Here is a 20,634-nt window from a genome sequence, read left to right as displayed (position 1 = left end):
ATAGTTAGATTAAAAACTATGGGGAAAACAAAATTAAGTAGACAAACTGAAAGTATCTTTAATGGCATTAAAACAAAATTTTAAATGCTGATAATCAAGTGCTGAAAACTTGAGAAGGTCTCTCACTATGGAGAAGAAAGTGAAAAAGAACTAAAAATCACATAGGGAGATTGTAATTAATATTTCAGGTAAAGATATTTAGATAACTATAAGAATCATAAGTTTTCCTATCTTCACATTCTGAAACAAATAGATTATAATAAATTTCCATTAAAGGTAGCTTTCTTGAAATGGGAATAAACATGAAAATTAAAAATCTGAGCATTCAGATATAAGCCTTAAAGTGTTGCTTAAATTAAAAGAAAAAACTATAAGAATAGACCCATTCATAAACATCCACTGTGTATGACAATTTCAGTGATAAATGAAAAGATCTGATAATCTTCCAAGCACATAATAAATTAAATTTTAAAAAATTATTAAATCACACAATTCCAGCTTTAGAACAAATAAAAAGACGATATTGTTTAAGGTTAAAAAAATAGATTCAAACAGATTCAAGAGACCCCCAAGTAAAAATATCTGTATAACAAAAATGTCAAAGATATGCTACTTAATCAAGCTTCCATAAGTTAAAATGAAAAAGACTAGCACCCCTGGAATTTCTTTTGAATTTCTGAAATTTTCTTTTGAATATACTACTTGTGATTTTACATTTGTTTGTTCTCATGTTTATTATTTGTCTCTTCCTTTAGTCTCTTGCCTCATTGAGGGCTGAGACTGTGTTGTCCACCACTATGTGAATTCTTCATACTACTTTTATCCAATTCACAATTTTTAGATGTAGGTGACAGTAAATATTTTTTGAAATGAATGAATCGATGAGACTATTTTATTTACTGTTATAGTTTTCTCTATTTTCTATGATATATATATCAGAAAATAATTTATTTTTAGAATGGAGTTTGGATACAGAGATAAATTTCTAAGCTACCTGCACACCTGGCAAGAAAACCTCTGGGGTCAGAAGAGCTTCCTGGAAGAGCAAGTGTATTAACAAGGAGTGTTTTCCAGGCATCAGTTAGAAATTCCAGTACCCTAATACGCTTTTTTTCTGGGAAAATTTAAATATTAAATTCTTGGTCCACATTCAGTGCTTGTAAGTCTCTCTGTAGGGCACTCTGATGTTTTTAGTTCAGCTTATCCTAGCTTCCCTCAGCCGCCTGCTTCTGCCGTGTCCTGACATAGGAAGGTTAGGTACAACATTTCCCTAGGGTCCCCTTGTCCCAAGTCTAATCTCAATGCTTTGGATCTTGATGTAGCAGGGAAATACAATTATTGCATTTGGTATAATTATTACAGAGACATTTAAGCTATGGTTTATGTATTTGACAAAGTATACTGGTGGAAAATTTTTAAACCCTCAGAGATATTGAGAGCTATTCTATATAACATGTTTCTCAGAATTAATTTTAAATGCCCGCATATAACTACATATATATAATGTTTTTTCTACAGACAAAGGTAAATGTCAGAGAGACAATTCCTTTTTCTTTTTAAGAATAGAAAATTAGTTTGCTAAAATATGCAAATTTACAAAATTTACCAAGCTTGGTTCAATTTATCAAATGTATTTTTATTGATGGATACCGTAAGAGTTCTCTCATGAGACTTTATGCAATTTGAGATTTATTATTGCACAGTAATGTGATTTTTAAAGATTTTGACTTATAGGTGTGAAGCCTCAGCTTACAAAAAATCTGGTGAGTTAAACAGCTGGTAAGTTAAATCCAGTTCATAATTGTACTAGTCATTTTCCTTAAAAAGAATGTTTAAATCATTCTAATTATAATAATTATCTAACCTCTCTAATAAAACTTTGAATGGAAAAAAATCCAGAATCTTTAAAAATGATATTTTTACTATTTCAGGAAAGCTTCTGTCTTGCCTTCCATCTATAATAAACCACTAGCAAGGATGGACTTTAGATTGTGCAACAGCTATTCGAGTTATCAGTGCCATATCTATCAAAATATTACTAGATTTACTTGTTTTACTTTATTTTTAAATTTCACAAATTTGATCATGTCATTAGCCTTTCATATTCTATTGAGACAGGGACCGTGGATGTAGTCAGAGTAGGATGAGGGCCTCCGGAGGGGGCAGGGCAGGATATTTGCAGTCAGAGCAATGTAACTACATGCAAGGAAACCCTCCTGCTAAAACTCTATGTTAAACATTGAGCTCAAGAATCATTCTTCAATAAAATCTGTTAATGTTCCCCAGATAAAGAAGAGTAGCACATGTTTTATTATGCTAACCATTTATAATCATGTGTAAGGTTCTCTTTATCATACTAAAAGGCCCAGGTCTATGTGCTGTCTTTCCTCCTTCAGATCTGATGAAGTGATTTTGCAAACTGGGCCACTAATTTAGCAAGTAAGCCCAGGCATAAACAACACAGTAAAAGGCAGGAAGGATTCCACCTTAAAGATAAGATTGTATTTTAATACCCAAGAAGTTAAGACGTTAGAAATTCTTAACTTAATCTTTAGCAAACAATACCTCAGCCCACCTTGGGGGGCTGAGCAGGTGGCCTTGTTTCCTGTGCCCCCAGACCAAGATGCTGGTATCTCAGGGAGAAATCATCAGAGGAAGTTGCTTGTGTTAAGTTAATTCTAAATATTCAGAGACCACTTAACAAATCCACACCCCTAAGTTTTTTTCATGTTCTGGAAAAATCCTCAGCTGCCTGTAAAACCCCCTAGACAACGCACCGCTACGGACTCTCTTGTCCCCTCCTGGCGTGAGCCGGGAGCTGTGTCCTTTCACTGTATCTCTAAATAAAAGCCTGTACCTTGCTCTCCTACCTTGACTGTTTGTGAAGCTCATTCTTCGGCTCCGCAAACAAGAACCCCGACATCACTATGATGAAGAAAAGTTGAATAGGAAGAAGGATGTCCTAGGCTAGCAGGTCAAGGGACAGAATTTCAGTGAAGGAACTGGATATAAAAATGATTAAAAAACAAGAACCAGTACAATTTCAAAATGATGAGGAGGCAAACGTATAGCAAAATTTTTAATTGGCCTACTAGAGTATGTAATATCTATGGGGTATATTTCTTTTTTCTTAGTTTAGTAAACAGTTTGTTTTTCTTAGATGAAAGGGGGATATGAACATCCGTCTAATTTAGGTAGGGTTCATCCAGAAAACAAAAGCATTAAATGACTGGAATGAGCAAGAAGTTTACCTGCAGGTTTGTGGGGAGAAAGGTCAGTTTAACCCTACCAAGGAGGGAAAGATTTTGTTTAATGAGAGAACATTTCCCGGATGCGAGAAACCCCAGTTTGTAAGTAAGATAGAATAGATTGTTCATAGCAGGGAAACTATGCTGTGTTTTATTTACCTGCCGTTATTTATCCATATTGAAATATTATGTATTTTTAATAAGCTCTTTAAAATTTATTGTAAGATAAATTCTAGCCAGAATAAGCAGGCAAAGAGAGGCAACAAAGGGCCAGGTAATTTATTTAAATACCCCCGGGTGATGTTCTCGCTGCCTGGGCACTACAAGCCAGAGGGAGAAGTCACGCCCGGTTAGGGAGGTGGGGTGCTTATAAGGGATTAGGAGGGGGAGGAGTGGGCAAACTATCTTAGGGGGGGTGTTGAGAGGTATGATTGGCTAAAGGTGACATAATAGTCAACTAGAAACTTTTTTCTTTCCAAGAGGGAGGAGGCTGACATCCGGGTCTTAGTTGGCACATCAAGATGGAATTCAGGGAGAGCTGTCCCCTTTCCATATACGGCACGGACTTTGGGGTCTGGTCTGTTCTCTCCCTGTGGCATCTCTCTGTTCTGTTTGCATGTCCTTGTTTTTCCTTTCTCCAGCCTAACATTTATAATAGGAATAATAAAATGACAAGCCATTTTTAATTTATATTTATGCCCACTGATAGGACATAAATATATAATATCAGTGATAAAATATATTTATTAAATGATTAATCTTAATATACCAGGTCTGTCTTGAACTTCTACATAAATGAACCATTAAATACTTACAACAGACCTCAGAGTTAATTATATTATTACTCATTTTATAAATGAAGAAACTGTGTACATATTTTGTCCTAGATTATGCCCTAGAGTTAATTTTGGAGCTGGATTCTATCTCATTTTGTGTAGCTCCAGAACTTGCCTTCTTAATTCCTAGGATCTACTACTACTTGAATATCTTTGGTACCTCCAAACTTTATAACACTGGGGGAATTCCAAAGATGCAGGGGAGCAAGTATATTTTTGAGCATTGAGTTTCATGTGTAAGTTTATTTGAATTTCACCATAATCCTTAGATTAGGCACCTCAGTGTTCATTTTATGTAAGTAGAGAAAAAATGTTCAAGGAGGGGAAGAATCTTGCATTTAAGTATCTATGTTTGAACCAGGGTCTATGTCCAAAGCTTCAGATATTTCCAACAGTGTGGAGAGATGGATAATACAAGATTTAGCTCCCAACCTGGTGTCTTTACATTTTCTCTAGACCGTTCATCTTTTAGTAATTGTAGAAGCTGGCCAACAATTACTGGATGTGTAATGCTTTCCAGGGGCTCTTCTAAGAAATTCATATTTATTAACTTTTTACTTTAAAATATCACCCTATTGGGAGGTATTGCCATTATCTCAGTTTTACAGAGAAGGAAACTGAGGCACAGAAATGCTAATGAAATTGCTGATACCATAGTGTCCATAGTCTCAGTGTATCCAGTGGAGCAAGGCAGGGTGCAGGCAGACTAGGGTTTTCTCCAAACTAATGGAGAATCAGGAGTCACACACTCTCAGAATCTGGAGACATCTTCAGAGATTATCTAATCCAACTCCTATACTGTATGGATGGGAGCCTGAAATCCTAAGGAATGAGCAACTGAACAACAGAATTGGAGAAAAAGCTAGTTCTTTTGTCAACTGACAGAGTGCATTTACCAGATGATTACCTAGAAGGCAAGTATAACTGTTTCTATTTAACACAATAGGAAGACAAATTCTTCTAAGGAATCATGCCAATTGTGTGGGCAGATTTCTAAGAAAGTAAGGGAGAAAATGATTGGTCAAAGTGGCAAAGCATCATTTTTACTGCCTTGTGTTTGTGGGAACTATTTTGAAATTGGGGAAGCCTATTTTCTGTGTATTTCCAACCTAGGCAAACACAATTGATTGCCTGCTGAAATGTAATTCAAATAACTTCTCTGATAATTTACCTATTTTGAAAAAGTAGATGAGCAGAAAAAAAATGGAGAAATTTTTTGTTGGTCTTCATATCGTTTCTTCTCTCCGGACCCAGAGTCACAGTCTTATGACAACAGTATTCAAAATTGTGTAATGTTTTGAAATTTTCTGTCTTTACTCATTCATCTGACATTGCAAGACCTTTGGCATTACTGACACCAATAATTGAAATATTCCTATTTACTTGGCAAATTTCAACAAAATTTGCAGGTCTGATCAATGATTCAAGATAAAGAAACCTGGTAAAGATCAGTGCACTTCTGTCTCTCAATAAATTTTCACTTAGGGGTGAATGATTATTAGTGTGAATTCCTGGTCTTAGTTTCCTATAAAAATGAGAGTAGGCTTCCAGATTGTAGTGGGTACAATTCTAATATATTTTAAACTACATTTAAAGGATAAGTGGGCAGTCATATTTATAAAGACATTTTCAAATAAATATAAATCATAATCATTAGTAATGTAAAAGATACTTTTATTTACAAAGTATTTCCTTTTATGAAAATAAATATGTGCATGGCAAGATTTTTAGAAAATGAAGAATATAAATTGGAAATTGAAAATCTCCATAGTCTATCCATCATGAAATAACCATTGTTAATTTACTTAAATGTTATGTTGCTTTAAGTATGTAACTTGGATGTAATATTTTTGAACTTCAGATATATATTTCTTATAAAGAAGCTACACCAACTCTTAAATAAATAATAATTCTAAATTAAAAAAAGAAAAAACATGCATATCTCTTAATTAGCATTAAGTTTAGTTTTGCTTATAGTCGAATACCTCCAATTTAACCTAAAAGCAGAAGACATCAATGATGTATAAACGTGACAATTTATTTAAAAAGTTCCTGAACCAATAATTAAGTTTTTAAACTAAGGTTGTTTTTACTATAATCCTGCAAGAAAAATAAGAAAAGCAGTGCTGGAGAAACATTACCCAATAGAACCTACAAATAACTTTTAAGAAATATAGAAGTTTCATGGAGTAAATTCTAGTTATTTCCTCTTATAAATCCAAAAAGATTACAAACCAATTCAGAAAAATATTTGTGCTTCAGTTCTATCATGCATTACCTAATGGCTGGTTGGTTATTTCTAATATTGTATTATTCCTTCAGGGTTATAGTACATTGTTTATTTCTCAGTTTTTTTCTTTACTGAATGTTTATTTAACATTGACTATATGCCAAACTCTGTATAAACCACGGTTTTTGTGATCTGATTGGAAACCATCCAGTCAGGTAAGTTCTGTGGTTAACTCCAGTTTACATCTTAAGGTGATGCATTATGTTTTGCCCTACTTAGCACTACTTGAATTTACACATTTATTTATTTGTTTATTATTTATTTTTGACAAGTATAATTTCCTGCTTCTTCCCAAAAGAATTTAAATTACACAAAAGCTGGGACTTCATCACTGTGTCCTCATTTCTTAGGAGAGTATTGCCACTGGGTACTCAAAGCATTTTGTGAAATGAATGAGTGACTTCAGTGGCTCTTAAAATGGCTAAGCCCTCAAAAATTGCATTTGTGCCATTTTAATTAGATATGAGATTCCTGTTTTCTCATCAATAATTTTTTATATTACTTTTGTCATTTCAGATAACTTTCTTCAGAATCAGACCAGAGCATGGAAAATAGGAATAATGTTACTGAATTTATTCTGTTGGGACTTTCTAAGAATAAGAAAGTTTGGATTTTCTGCTTTCTATTTTTCTTACTCTGTTACTTGGCTATTTGGTTAGGGAATTTGATTATCATGGTCTCTGTCATGCGCAGTCAGTTAATTAACCAGCCCATGTACTTCTTCCTTAATTACCTTGCCCTCTCAGTCCTCTTCTACACCTCCACTGTGACACCCAAACTAATGACCGACCTACTGACAGACAGGAAGGTCATTTCCTATAAAAACTGCATAATGCAACATTTTGCCACACACTTGTTTGGGGGATTGAGGTCTTCAGCCTCACAGGAATGGCCTATGACCACTATGTGGCCATCTGCAAGCCGCTCCACTATGCCATCATCATGAATAGGCAAAGGTGTAACTCGGTTCTAATGTCCTCATGTGCGAGGCGGTTTTCCGCATTCCCTTGGCCTGTTTCTTCTTACTATTTTTTTTACCTTTCTGTGGCCCCAATGAAATAGATCACTATTTCTGTGACGTATATCCTTTGTTGAAACTAGCTTGCACTGATACACACAAAATTGGTTTCTTAGTCATTGCCAATTCTGGCCTGATGAGACTGGTGATCCCCATGGTTTTGATGGCCTCCTACTTTGTGATATTATGTAACATGAGAGCATATTCTGTAGAAAGCTGCCACAAGGCTCTTTCCACTTGCAGTTCCCACATCACATTTGTAATCCTGTTTTTTGTACCTGTCATCTTTGTTTACATTGACCTGCCACAATTTTACCGGTAGACCAAGTGTTGACACTCTTCTACGCAGTTATTGTCCCCATGCTCAACCCTCTTATTTACAGATTAGAAACACAGAGATGAAACAGGCCATAAGGAGAACCCGGTGCAGTAAAAGCTTTTGGGAAAGGAAGCCAGTGACCGGAAGGCTGTTCATCTTGTGATGTGAATGGCTATCTTCTCATCACTCCTGCCCTCTTCCATTCCCTCCTAACAATGGGAAACCAGGCACAATGTGTAAAAGCCAAGCCTTCAACCCCTGCTCGTCCTCAGCGGTTTTCCTCTGTTCTGATGTGCTTCCCTTGTTTTCATTCTTCATTAAGTTTTACTCTATGAATGTTGGGGTCATGTCATACTTATTTCATTGTGAATTTCCTGCTGATAGACAAAGTATATAGCACATTATTAGGAGCTCAATAAATATTTATTGAATGAATATATGAATATTTTGTCACATAGCTCTGCTTCTCTTCCCTTAGAGTAATCACCTTCATGGTTGAATGAGCACTTGAACATTGAGCATCACCATTTGGCTGATATGTACTCTTCAATTATTTCTCTACTTCAATACATTTTAGCTTCATACAGCCATGACTATGGATGAGAAAGGGTTCCACCCTGGATCTAAGCAGCGAGACAAGACATCCAGGAATCAGGCAACATAGTACATAGTACTGGGTTAGTTCTCAGGTTTATGCATATATTCCTTTTCCAATTTCCAAACAGAGTTTGAATATGTAATATTTCTTATTCATAAAGTCAGTTTTACAAGAAAAAAAGTCAATTTATATAAAGATAGTCACTCACACACATACATACTCCAAATTAAGATGTCTGACTGAAATTCTTATTTCATTGTTTCTTTTGGTGGTACTGAAAAAGGCTGTGAAGTGGCAAAAGACACTGACAGTGTGTGGGCCTTTGTACTTTTAGATATTTGTTTGAAAACCTCCTATCTCAACCCACTTCATAATTTTTCCGTAGCATAAACCTCTACATAAATTTAAATGAAACAAGTGTAGCTTAAACTATTGAATAGGTGATACTAGAAAGAAATCAAGTCAATTCTTCCAAGTTATGAGCCAGTGATTCTTTCTTTTAAGTCTCAGGATTTCTCTCTTGGGGTTTTGATTGGAGTTATAACTAATAAATTAATTTGGTGGGGAATAACATCTTTATAATATTCAGTTCTCCCCTCCAAGAGCATGCTAGAGTCTATTGAAGTCTTCTTCTTTAATAGCTTAGAGTAAAATCTTCTCATTTATTCAAATAAATGTGTCATATTTCTTATTTTTTTCCCTATGTATTTCATCTGCTGTTGCTAGAGGAATACAATATTTTTACTGCTTCCTCACTATTTGTGGTTAGTATATAGAAAGCCCAATGATTTTAAGATAATTATCTTTACATATGTGTACATATCTTTCATATATTAAGTCATTCTTGGCATTAATAAAAGATCTTAAAGTCACATCTTATATGCATTGGGTTCTTAAGTCAGTATGAGATGAGCATTGAGTGTGGTTAAAATTATCCAACATGACTCACCTAGCACATAGTAAAGATGGAATTCAATCATCCACCCCTGTAAGAGACGCACACTGTACGAGGAGTCTTAACAGCTGAAATCCACGAAGGTGGGGAGCAGAATGACGCCTCGTGTCTTAGGCACACTCCAGCGCTGGAGGAGATTCAGGGAAAGACAGTCCCGTGCTATGTAATTTGTTTTCCCTTTATATTCTCTATCCACTATTTTCTCCAAGATACATATATTGATTCTTAACAAGTTCAATATGCCTCGGAGATTACTCAATCGTCCTGTTTAATAAGTCATGGAGGATGAACTCATGCTATTTTAACTAGTTTGCCTTTGAATATATACTATCAAGAAATAAACCACAACTGGATTTGATACAAAAAGGAGCATGTAAATACTTCAAAATAAGTGATTATTTTCAAAGTAAAATATTTTTCATTTACTATTTAAATTCAACTTAAACATAATCCAAAAATAATATTTAACAGGAAATACAGAGTAGATTTAGTGATGGGGTCTCTGAGTTACTTTCTCATGGAGAGTAAATTGAGAAGACTTAGTTATTGAGTAAGGATAAATTTTTCCAAAGGGGGTGATTATAATCGCATATATTTCAATTTTTATCAACATTGATGATCATCACTTTCATCCATAAATTCTAAATTTATCATTTCTTGCCAATGAAATTACTTTTTGCATAGTTATACTTTTTGCATATTTTCCAATATAAATAAGTAGCTGTGCCCTGTACATTTTTAGGAATTGGTTGCTAAGAAAGATGGAGTTACTCTTAGAAATCTTTTTTCTATATTTGCTACCGGCTTTGATGAGAAGCTTCTTTCATTATCACAAAACCTTTATTTTCCTATAACTTTTTTCTCTTCTTATTTTTCACTTTTAAAACTAGTTTATCCCCTTGCCAACCAATCGTCTATTCCATTTCTGGGTGTAGGAAAGCCCTTCTCCCTCAACTTGTTTCTTTTTATTTGTTTAATGATGATGCTTTTTCTTTCAAGCTTCCTAGAGAATCTCAGAATTTTTCTGTGAGGGAATTGCAGTCACGTGTAATGGTGTTTCTCTCTTGCCCTGACAAGGTGTAATAGCATTAACTTTTGTGTCCAACTATAGCATACCAGTCCACATGACAGAGAGTCAGTGTCCCACAGCTATGCCCAGGTTCCACTGGTGAGAACCCCCCAACACACTTTGGAATGTATATAATATATGTATCTTGTATAAAGAATTCATATATATATGCATATATGAGTGTGCGTGTGTGAATATATATATTCAGTGCGTGAATAATATATATATATATGAATATATATATATATACACACAGAGAGAGAGGGAGGGAGAGAGAGAAAGAGGATGAATGGAAAACTGGTATTATTGCCAAATATTGCATTTGAAATATATATCAAGCCCAAGTGCAATTTAAAAATCCAGTTCCAAATGTAAAAAGTTTAAGTAACATATTCAAATAATGATGTAGCACAAAATTACAATATGAATAAGTAATTTTCCTGGTGAAACATCTTTAAAGATTTCCTCAAAGAAGGAGCCTAAGAAGGAAAAAAACTCCTCATAATTGGGGAAAGACATTTTGACACACTTCAGAGACCCTCCTGGGGAGAAAAGCATTTGAGCAATTTTCTGATGGAATTTAATGTAATAAGAACATCTTTGGGGGATATGGATTCACTCATCAAACTGTGTTTTACTTAAAAACTTTATGCACTCCTCCATTGTGTCTACTCTAAAAATCTCATCGAACTCTATCTTCTACTTTTTTCTCCTAAACATGTCACTTTCAAAAGTGAAATCTCTAATCTCGCTTTTATGATTTCCCCCTCGCAGTCAAACTTGAAATAAAACTTTGACAGTTGCCATCAATTTATATGTGATTTTTTTCTTTACTGGAACATTTAAATGCCTGCCTAGGTTGCAGTTTTATGCTTAAAGTAATTTTAATCCTCTCAGTTTCAGTTTACTCATCTGTAAAATAAAATGATAGTTAGATCTCTATTTCAAAACTAGAGGGTTAGAGTTACTTTTAACGAACTAATGTAATGGGCATTTGTCATGATGTAGACTGCATAATCATTTCAGTAAGATGCAGTTACATTTCTGGATCAACTGCTCTAACAACACTTCTCCTGAATTTTTAATGCCTATATAAACATGTCCCTTTTATGGACAAGTCTCTAATCATATTTCTCCATTTGCACTTCTCTAAATTTTTCATCATACACTGTGCTATGGCATTATTTTGCCTTTCCATGTATGTATTCATTGATACATTCAGTCTATGTTACTTCCTCCCTTAGCTGTGCAATGTAATGGTTTACTTCGTTCCATCATGTTATTTTCATGATGTCCAATGAGTCCTATTTCATTAAATAATTAAGAAAAAAATGATTAATTATTTGAAAACATTCAATTCTATAGATTATAAATATCCAGATATATAGAAGTTTTATAGTAACTAGAAATTTGTAGTTTTACTTTTGATTTCAAAGGAAAAAATATATATTTAAGCAATCTCTACTTCAGGTAGTTTCAGTACCAGTGTTTATATTTGTTTTCACAATTCAATTGGTTCCAAGTAATATTAATTGGAGATTCCTCAATGTCAGTACCTCTAGCCTTTTCACTAGGGTGCCCATACTTCTCAGACATTCAAAAGTAGTCAGCCCAACTCATTTCCTGACACAATCCCACTTTTATGTCTAGTCTCTCATCATAATTACTAGTAGATCCACTCTTCTACACTCAAATGGGGCTCAGTTTGAATAATAAATTGTATAGCTACTCTGTTTGTTTATTACCAATACCATGCCCTCATTACTATATAAAGGGGATTTTTATAGTGAATATCTCTGTAATTATTAAAAATTTGTGATTTTTAAAAATGATCTAATTAAAATAATTTTAGAAAAACTTTCTATTTTTGTACAACCATTATTTCTAACATAAATAATACTTTTACTGTTTAAACCCTATGTACATAGATTAATTAACCATATATGGTTGGGTTTATGTCAGGGCTCTCTAGTCTGTCCCATTGGTCTATGGGTCTGTTCTTGTGCCAGTACCAAATTGTCTTGATTACTGTGGCTTTGTAGTACAGCTTGAAGTCGGGGAGCGTGATTCCCCCTGCTTTATTCTTCCTTCTCAGGATTGCTTTGGCTATTCGAGGTCTTTTGTGGTTCCATATGAATTTTAGGATGATTTTCTCCAGTTCATTGAAGAAAGCTGTTTGTATTTTGATAGGAATTGCATTGAATCTATAGATTGCTTTAGGCAGGATGGCCATTTTGACAATATTAATTCTTCCTATCCATGAGCATGGGATGTGTTTCCATTTACTGGTATCTTCTTTAATTTCTCTCATGAGTGTCTGGTAGTTTTCAGAGTATAGGTCTTTCACTTCCTTGGTTAGGTTTATTCCTAGGCATTTTATTCTTTTTGATGCAGTTGTGAATGGAATTGTTCTCCTGATTTCTCTCTCTGCTAGTTCATTGTTAGTGTATAGGAATGCCACAGATTTCTGTGTATTAATTTTGTATCCAGCAACTTTGCTGAATTCAGATATTAGCTCTAGTAGTTTTGGAGTGGATTCTTTAGGGTTTTTTATGTACAATATCATGTCATCTGCAAACAGGGACAGTTTAACTTCTTCCTTGCCAATCTGGATGCCTTTTATTTCTTTGTGTTGTCTGATTGCTGTGGCAAGGACCTCCAGTACTATGTTGAATAGAAGTGGGGAGAGTGGGCATCCTTATCTCATTCCCGATCTTAAAGGAAAAGCTTTCATCTTCTCACTGTTAAGTATAATGTTAGCTGTGGGTTTGTCATAAATGGCCTTTATTATGTTGAGGTACTTACCCTCTATGCCCATCTTGTTGAGAGTTTTTATCATGAATGGATGTTGAATTTTGTCAAATGCTTTTTCAGCATCTATGGAGATGATCATGTGGTTTTTGTCCTTCTTTTTGTTGAGGTGGTGGATGATGTTGATGGATTTTCGAATGTTGTACCATCCTTGCATCCCTGGCATAAACCCTACCTGATCGTGATGGATGATCTTTTTGATGTATTTTTGAATTTGATTTGCTAATATTTTGTTGAGTATTTTTGCATGTATGTTCATCAGGGATATTGGTCTGTAATTTTCTTTTTTGTGGTGTCTTTGCCTGGTTTTGGTATTAGAGTGATGCGAACCTCATAGAATGAGTTTGGAAGTATTACCTCCTCTTCTATTTTTTGGAAAACTTTAAGGAGAATGGGTATTAGGTCTTCACTAAATGTTTGATAAAATTCAGCGGTGAAGCCATCTGGTCTAGGAGTTTTATTCTTAGGTAGGTTTTTGATTACCCGTTCAATTTTGTTGCTGGTAATTGGTCTGTTCAGATTTTCTGTTTCTTCCTTGGTCAGCCTTGGAAGGGTGTATATTTCTAGAAAGTTATCCATTTCTTCTGGGTTATCCAGTTTGTTAGCATGTAATTTTTCATAGTATTCTCTAATAATTCTTTGTATTTCTGTGGTGTCCGTAGTGATTTTTCCTGTCTAATTTCTGATTCTGTTTATGTGTGCAGACTCTCCTTTTTTCTTGATAAGTCTGGCTAGGGGTTTATCTATTTTGTTTATTTTCTCAAAGAACCAGCACTTGGTTTCATTGATTCTTTCTATTGTTTTATTCTTTTCAATTTTATTTATTTCTGCTCTAATCTTTATTATGTCCCTCCTTCTACTGACTTTGGGCCTCATTTGTTGTTCTTTTTCTACTTTCATTAATTGTGAGTTTAGAGTGCTTATATGGGATTGTTCTTCTGTCTTGAGGTAGGCCTGTATTGTGATATACTTTCCTCTTAGCAGAGCCTTGGCTGCTTCCCACAGATTTTGTGGTGTTGAATTATTATTGTCATTTGTCTCCATATATTGCTTGATCTCTGTTTTTATTTGGTCATTGATCCATTGGTTATTTAGGAGCATGTTGTGAAGCCTCCATGTGTTTGTGGGATTTTTCATTTTCTTTGCATAATTTATTTCTAATTTCATACCTTTGTGATCTGAGAAGCTGGTTGGTACAATTTCAGTCTTTTTTAATTTACTGAGGCTCTTTTTGTGGCCTAGTATAAGATCTATTCTTGAAAATGTTCTATGTGCCCTTGAGAAGAATGTGTATTCTGTTGCTTTTGGGTGTAGAGTTCTGTAGATGTCCGTTAGGTCCATCTGTTCTATTGTGTTGTTCAGTGCCTCTGTGTTCTTACTTATCTTCTGTCTGATTGATCTGTCCTTCAGAGTGAGTGGAGTGTTGAAGTCTCGTAGAATGAATGCTTTGCATTCTATTTCCCCTTTTAATTCTGTTAGTATTTGTTTCACATATGTGGGTGCTCCTGTGTTGGGAACATAGATATTTATAGTGGTTATAGCTTCTTGTTGGATTGACCCCTTTACCACTATGTAATGTCCTTCTTTGTCTCTTGTTACTTTGTGTGTTTTGAAGTCTATTTTGTCTGATACTAGTACTGCAACTCCTTCATTTTTCTCTCTGTTAGTTGCATGAAATATCTTTTTCCATCCCTTCACTTTTAGTCTGTGTATGTCTTTGGATTTAAAGTGAGTCTCTTGTAGGTAGCATATAGATGGGCCTTGTTTTTCCATTCAATGACTCTATGTCTTTTGATTGACATTTAGGGTGATTATTGATAGGTATGTACTTATTGCCATTGCAGGTTTTAGATTTGTGGTTACCAAAGGTTCAAGGTTAACTTCCTTACTATCTAAGAGTCTAACTTAACTCACTTAATATGCTGTTACAAATACAATCTAAAGGTTCTTTTCTTTTTCTCCTCCTTTTTCTTCCTCCTCCATTCTTTATATATTACATATCATATTCTGTATTCTTTGTCTATCCCTTGATTGACTTTGAGGATAGTTAATTTAATTTTGCATTTGCTTAGTAATTAGCTGTTCTACTTTCTTTACTGGGGTTTTATTACCTCTGGTGACAGCTATTAAAACTTAGGAACACTTCCATCTATAGCAGTCGCTCCAAAATAGACTGTAGAGATGGTTTGTGGGAGGTAAATTCTCTTAGCTTTTGCTTATCTGGAAATTGTTTAATCCCTCCTTCAAATTTAAATGATAATCCTTCTGGATAAATTAATCTCGGTTCCAGGCCCTTCTGCTTCATTGCATTAAATTCATCATGCCACTCCCTTCTGGCCTCTAAGGTTTCTGCTGAGAAGTCTGATGTTAGCCTGATGGGCTTTCCTTTGTATATGATCTTATTTCTCTATCTGGCTGCTTTTAATAGTCTGTCCTTATCCTTGATCTTTGCTAATTTTATTACTATATGTCTTGGTGTTGTCTTTCTTCGGTCCCTTGTGTTGGGAGATCTGTGGATCTCCATGGCCTGAGAGACTATCTCCTTCCTCAGATTGGGGAAGTTTTCAGCAACTACCTCCTCAAAGACACTTTCTATCCCTTTCTCTCTTCTTCCTCTGGTATCCCTATAATGCGAATATTGTTCCATTTGGATTGGTCACACGGTTCTCTCAATAGTCTTTCATTCTTAGAGATACTTTTTTCTCTCTGTGCCTCAGCTTCTTTGTATTCTTTTTCTCTAGTTTCTATTTAATTTATCATCTCGTCCACCATATCCAACCTGCTTTTAATACCCTCCATTGTGCTCTTCAATGACTGGATCTCCAACCGGAGTTCATTCTTGAGTTCTTGGATATCTTTCCATACCTCCATTAGCATGTTGATGATTTTTATTTTGAACTCCCTTTCAGGAAGAGTTATAAGGTCCATGTCATTTAAATCTTTCTCCAGAGTTATATTAATTTTACTCGGGACAAGATTCCTTTGGCATTTCATATTTGTATATGGCCCCCTCTAGTGTCCAGGAGCTCTACTCTGGAGCTGCTCAGCCCCTGAAGCAATGTCGGGGGTCACAGGGGAGCAGTATTGGTGCCTGGGGGGAGGAAAGAGCTGTTTCCTGCTTCCTGGCTGCTATGCCTGTCTCCACTGCCTGAACCAGTGGGCTCAGCACACAGGTATAAGCTTTTGTCCTAGAGCAGCTGGATATGAATCCCTGCTTTCCACAAGCAGCTGGAATCTCAGTCTCTCCAGGAACTCTGCCTTTATTAGTTTTTCAACCCTGTAATCATGCGAGTGTCATGAAAGCACCATGAAATGTAGGTTTGTGCTCCCAGAGCAGATCTCTGGAGCTAGGTATTCAGCAGTCCCAGGCCTTCTACTCCCTCCCTGCTCTGTTTCTCTACCTCCTGCTGGTGAGCTGGGGTGGGGGAAGAGCTCGGGTCCCGTGGAGCCACAGCTCTGGTACATTACCCCATTCGATGAGGTCTGCTCTTTTCTCCAGGTGTGTGCATTCTGGCACCATCCTCTTTCCTGTTGTTCTCTCAGGATTAGTTGCACTAACTTTATTTTCTAATTGTATACAGTTTTAAGAGGAAGCCTCTGTCTCTCCTCTAATGCTGCCATTTTTAATCCAACACCTAGAAAACATTAAAATATATAAAAGTAATGATAACCATGTTTGGGGTTTGTAACATATTCAGAAGTAATACATATAGCAAGAGTGCACAAAAGGAAGGGTAAGAGATGGAACTCGATAGGAGCAATGTTTCTACATCTCACTGGAAATAAGTTAGTATCAATCTAAAGCAGATTATGGTAAATTAAGGTTTATAATGGTATTCTCTATAGTAGCCACTAAGAAAATAAGTTTGTAAAATGTAGTGAAAAAATCATGAAAGAAAGTAAAGTTGTACATTGGAGAATTTTCACTAATGCAAAAGAAAACATTAAGGAGAGAAAAAGGAACCCCAAAAACAACAGACATATAGAAAACAAAAAGTAAAATGTCAGATATAAATCCAATTTTATCAATAATATTAAATGTGAATGGATTAAACAGTCTAATCAAATGGCAAAATGACAAATAAAGGGCTGAAGCAACAACTGAGTAATAGTAGTTGGAGACTTCAATACTTCACTTTCAGTAATGAATAGAATAACCAGATAACAAGATCAGTAAGGAAAATAACTTAAACAGCACTCACTAAAAACCAATCAGACCTAACATTTCTGTAGATCACTTCACTCAGCAAAAACAGGATATACATTCTTCTCAAGTGAATATGGAACATTGTCCAGGAGAGAATGTTAGGCTACAACACAAGTCTCAGTAAATTTAAAATAACTGAAATCATACAAAATATCTTTTTTGATCATAATGGAATCAAACTAGGAACAAATACAAAAAGGAAAACTGGAAAACTTACAAATACGTGGAAATTAAATAACATACTCTTAAACAACAAATGGGTCAAAGAAATTACAAGAGAAGTTCGAAAATACTTAAAGCTGAATGAAAATGAAAACACAGCATGTGAGAACTCATGAACACAGTGAAGGCATTGTTCATAAATGCACATATTTTTTTAAAAAAAGAAATATTCCAAATCAATAACCTAATCTTCCACCTTAAGATGGTGGGAAAAGATAACAAATTAAATATAAAATAAGCAGGAAGAAGGAAATAACAAAGATTACAAGAACATGAATGAATCAGGGAATATGTAAGCAATTTGGAAGGATCAACACAACTAAATATTGTTCTTCGAAAGGATCAACAAAGTTGACAAACTTCTCACTAGATTGACCTAGTAAAAGAGAGAAGACTCAACTTACTAAAATCATAAATGAAAGAGGGAACATTACTGCCAACTTATAGAAATATAATGGATTATAAAGGAATACTATGAAGAGTTGTATGCCAATAAATTAGAAAACTTAGAAGAAATGGACTTTCAAATTCCTAGAAAGGTACAAAGTGACAAAACTGAGTCAAAAAGAAATACACACTCTGACTAGGACTATAACTAGTGAAGAGATTTAATTCATAATCCAAAAATTATCTACAAAGAAAATTCCAAGTGTTCATGCTTCACTGGTGAATTCTACTAAAACATTTAAAGAAGACTTAATGCCAGTTTTTCACAAACTCTTCCAAAAAATAGAAGAGGAAGAACCACTTCCCAGTTCATTGTATGAGGCCAGCATTGTCCTGATACCAAACTAAAGATAACGCACAAAAAAAAGGAAAACATCAGAGCAATATCTATTGTGAATATGGATGAAAAAAATCCTCCAAAAATAGTAAAAAAGTCAAGTACAGCAACATCATGAACAAGTGGGATTTCCCCTTGGAATGCAAGGTTAGTTTAACATCTGAAAATCAATTAATGTAATACACCATATCAATAAAATAAAAAACCGAAAACCATACGATCATTACAATAGACACTGAAAAAGCATTTGACAAAATCCAACACTGTTGCATGATGAAAACATTCAACAAACTAGGAAAAGAAAGAAACTTACTCACCTGATAAAAGGCACCTATAAAAACCCACAGCTGATATACTCAGTGGTGAGAGATTGGATGTTTTCCCTCTAAAAGCAGGAACAAGACAAAAATTTCCACTCTCATCACTCACTTCTACTCAATATTGTACTGGAAGATTTAGACAGAACAATTACACAAGGATGAATGAAATAAAAGCAATTCAGATTTGAAGGAAAATAACACTATCTTTAGTTGTATGTTGTATGATATTTTATATAGAAAAGCCTGAGGAATTGCCTTTAAAAAAAAAACTATTAGAACTAATAAACAAGTCCAGCAAAGTTTGCAGAGTATGATTCAATATGCAAAAATCAGTTGTATTTCTTTACATTTCAAAGAACAATCCAAAAAAGAAATTAAGAAAACAATTCTACTTATAATAAGATCAAAAGTACAAAAATTTAGAAATAAATTTAACAGAAGTAGAAAACTTATAGTCTGAAAACTGTAAGACATTGTTGAAACAAATTCAAAAGGACAAATGGAAATATATTTCATGTTCATGGATTGGAACTCAATATTTTTAAGATGGCAATACTCCTCAAGTTGTTCTACAGATTCAATACAATTCCTATCAGAATACCATTGATTTCTTCATACAAATTGATCAACTGATCCTAAAATTCATATGGAAATTCCTAGGATCTGGAGTAGCCAAAATGTATTGAAAATGAATAGCAAAGTTGGAGGACTTGCCAATTTCAAAACTTACTACAATGCATCAGTAATGAATATAATATGATACTAACATGAGGATAGATACATAAATCAATGGAATAAAATTGACAAACCAGAAATAACTTAATATATCTATGATCAGTCAATTTTTGACAAGGATAATAAGGCCATTCAATGAGGAAATAATAAAATTAAGAAGTGATACAGAATAAAAGGAATAAACAGGAGTTCCATTTTGAACATGAGTTTGACATGTTGGTGGGACCCAAGAATGGAAATATCCAAAAGAGAAGTGGACATACAGGTCTTGAATTCTTAGAATTCAAGCTGGAGATAACAGATTTGCATTGCAACATACAATCAGGTAGTAATGAAGGCCATCAATATTTTCTACCATTTTTTACAAACTCTTTGTTCCAGAATCTTCTCACAATCATTTTCTTCATGGGAACTCAGTTCCTGACCCCTGTCTGGGATAGTACATGGCAGCTTCTCACTCTTCTCCTCTCTCTTCATTACTGACCACTCTCCCTGTTGCCCTTCTCTGGTATAGCTCTGAAATGCCCCTTCTTCCATGAAATTAAAAAAAATAAAACTTGCTTAAAGGGATTATTAACTTCAGAGAGATTTCTATCTCACTAGAAAGATATTGAAGAAACTTCCTGAAAGCATAGATCTTGGATACCTTCCACCAAATTTCCATCTTTGTCATCCTTTCCCACATTTTAAGCATTCTTCAGCAGACTCAACTCCCCATTCATTACTTCAAAAGAGGTAGAATAGAGCCAGTATTGCCATTGATGTATGATAGAAATCATCACAATCAAAACACCAGGAATTCCTCACAAGTCTAAGTTCTGAGCATAAAAATTAAACAACATGCAGACACTTTACCACAATAGTCCCCAAGTCCTTAGATTACAAAGATGAAGAGTAAGACAATATATCTGAAAAACCACATCAGATATCTATGGCACTATGATATTGCTAGTAAAGTTTCACTATCTATAATTATATAGATATTAAATAAATATCTATACTTGTTAATCAATATTACATGAAATAAATGCCTATAAGGGAAACAAGCAAAGTAATAGGTCAGTCATTTTCATTTGGTCTTTAGGTTTCACAAACAACACCTCAGTGATAAGAAAATGTATGCAATGATTTTTAGCAGGTACCCAGTATATAATATGCTCACAATAAATATGTATTTTTTTCTTAATATTAAAATCCAGCTATTATCTGTTAACAGTTTATT

At 34.6% G+C, this 20,634-nt stretch overlaps 1 protein-coding gene and 1 pseudogene across 1 annotated transcript in view; both read left to right on the top strand.

Moving 5' to 3' along the window:
• Positions 1–20,634, top strand: part of LOC130680517 (uncharacterized) — a 634,026-nt gene that overhangs the window by 392,674 nt on the left and 220,718 nt on the right. The window lies entirely within an intron of this gene.
• Positions 6,919–7,879, top strand: LOC130680519 (olfactory receptor 4P4-like; annotated as a pseudogene).

Source organism: Manis pentadactyla, chromosome 14, assembly GCF_030020395.1.
Source record: "Manis pentadactyla isolate mManPen7 chromosome 14, mManPen7.hap1, whole genome shotgun sequence".
Taxonomy (NCBI): domain Eukaryota; kingdom Metazoa; phylum Chordata; class Mammalia; order Pholidota; family Manidae; genus Manis; species Manis pentadactyla.
This window is presented reverse-complemented; position numbering and strand designations above follow the sequence as displayed.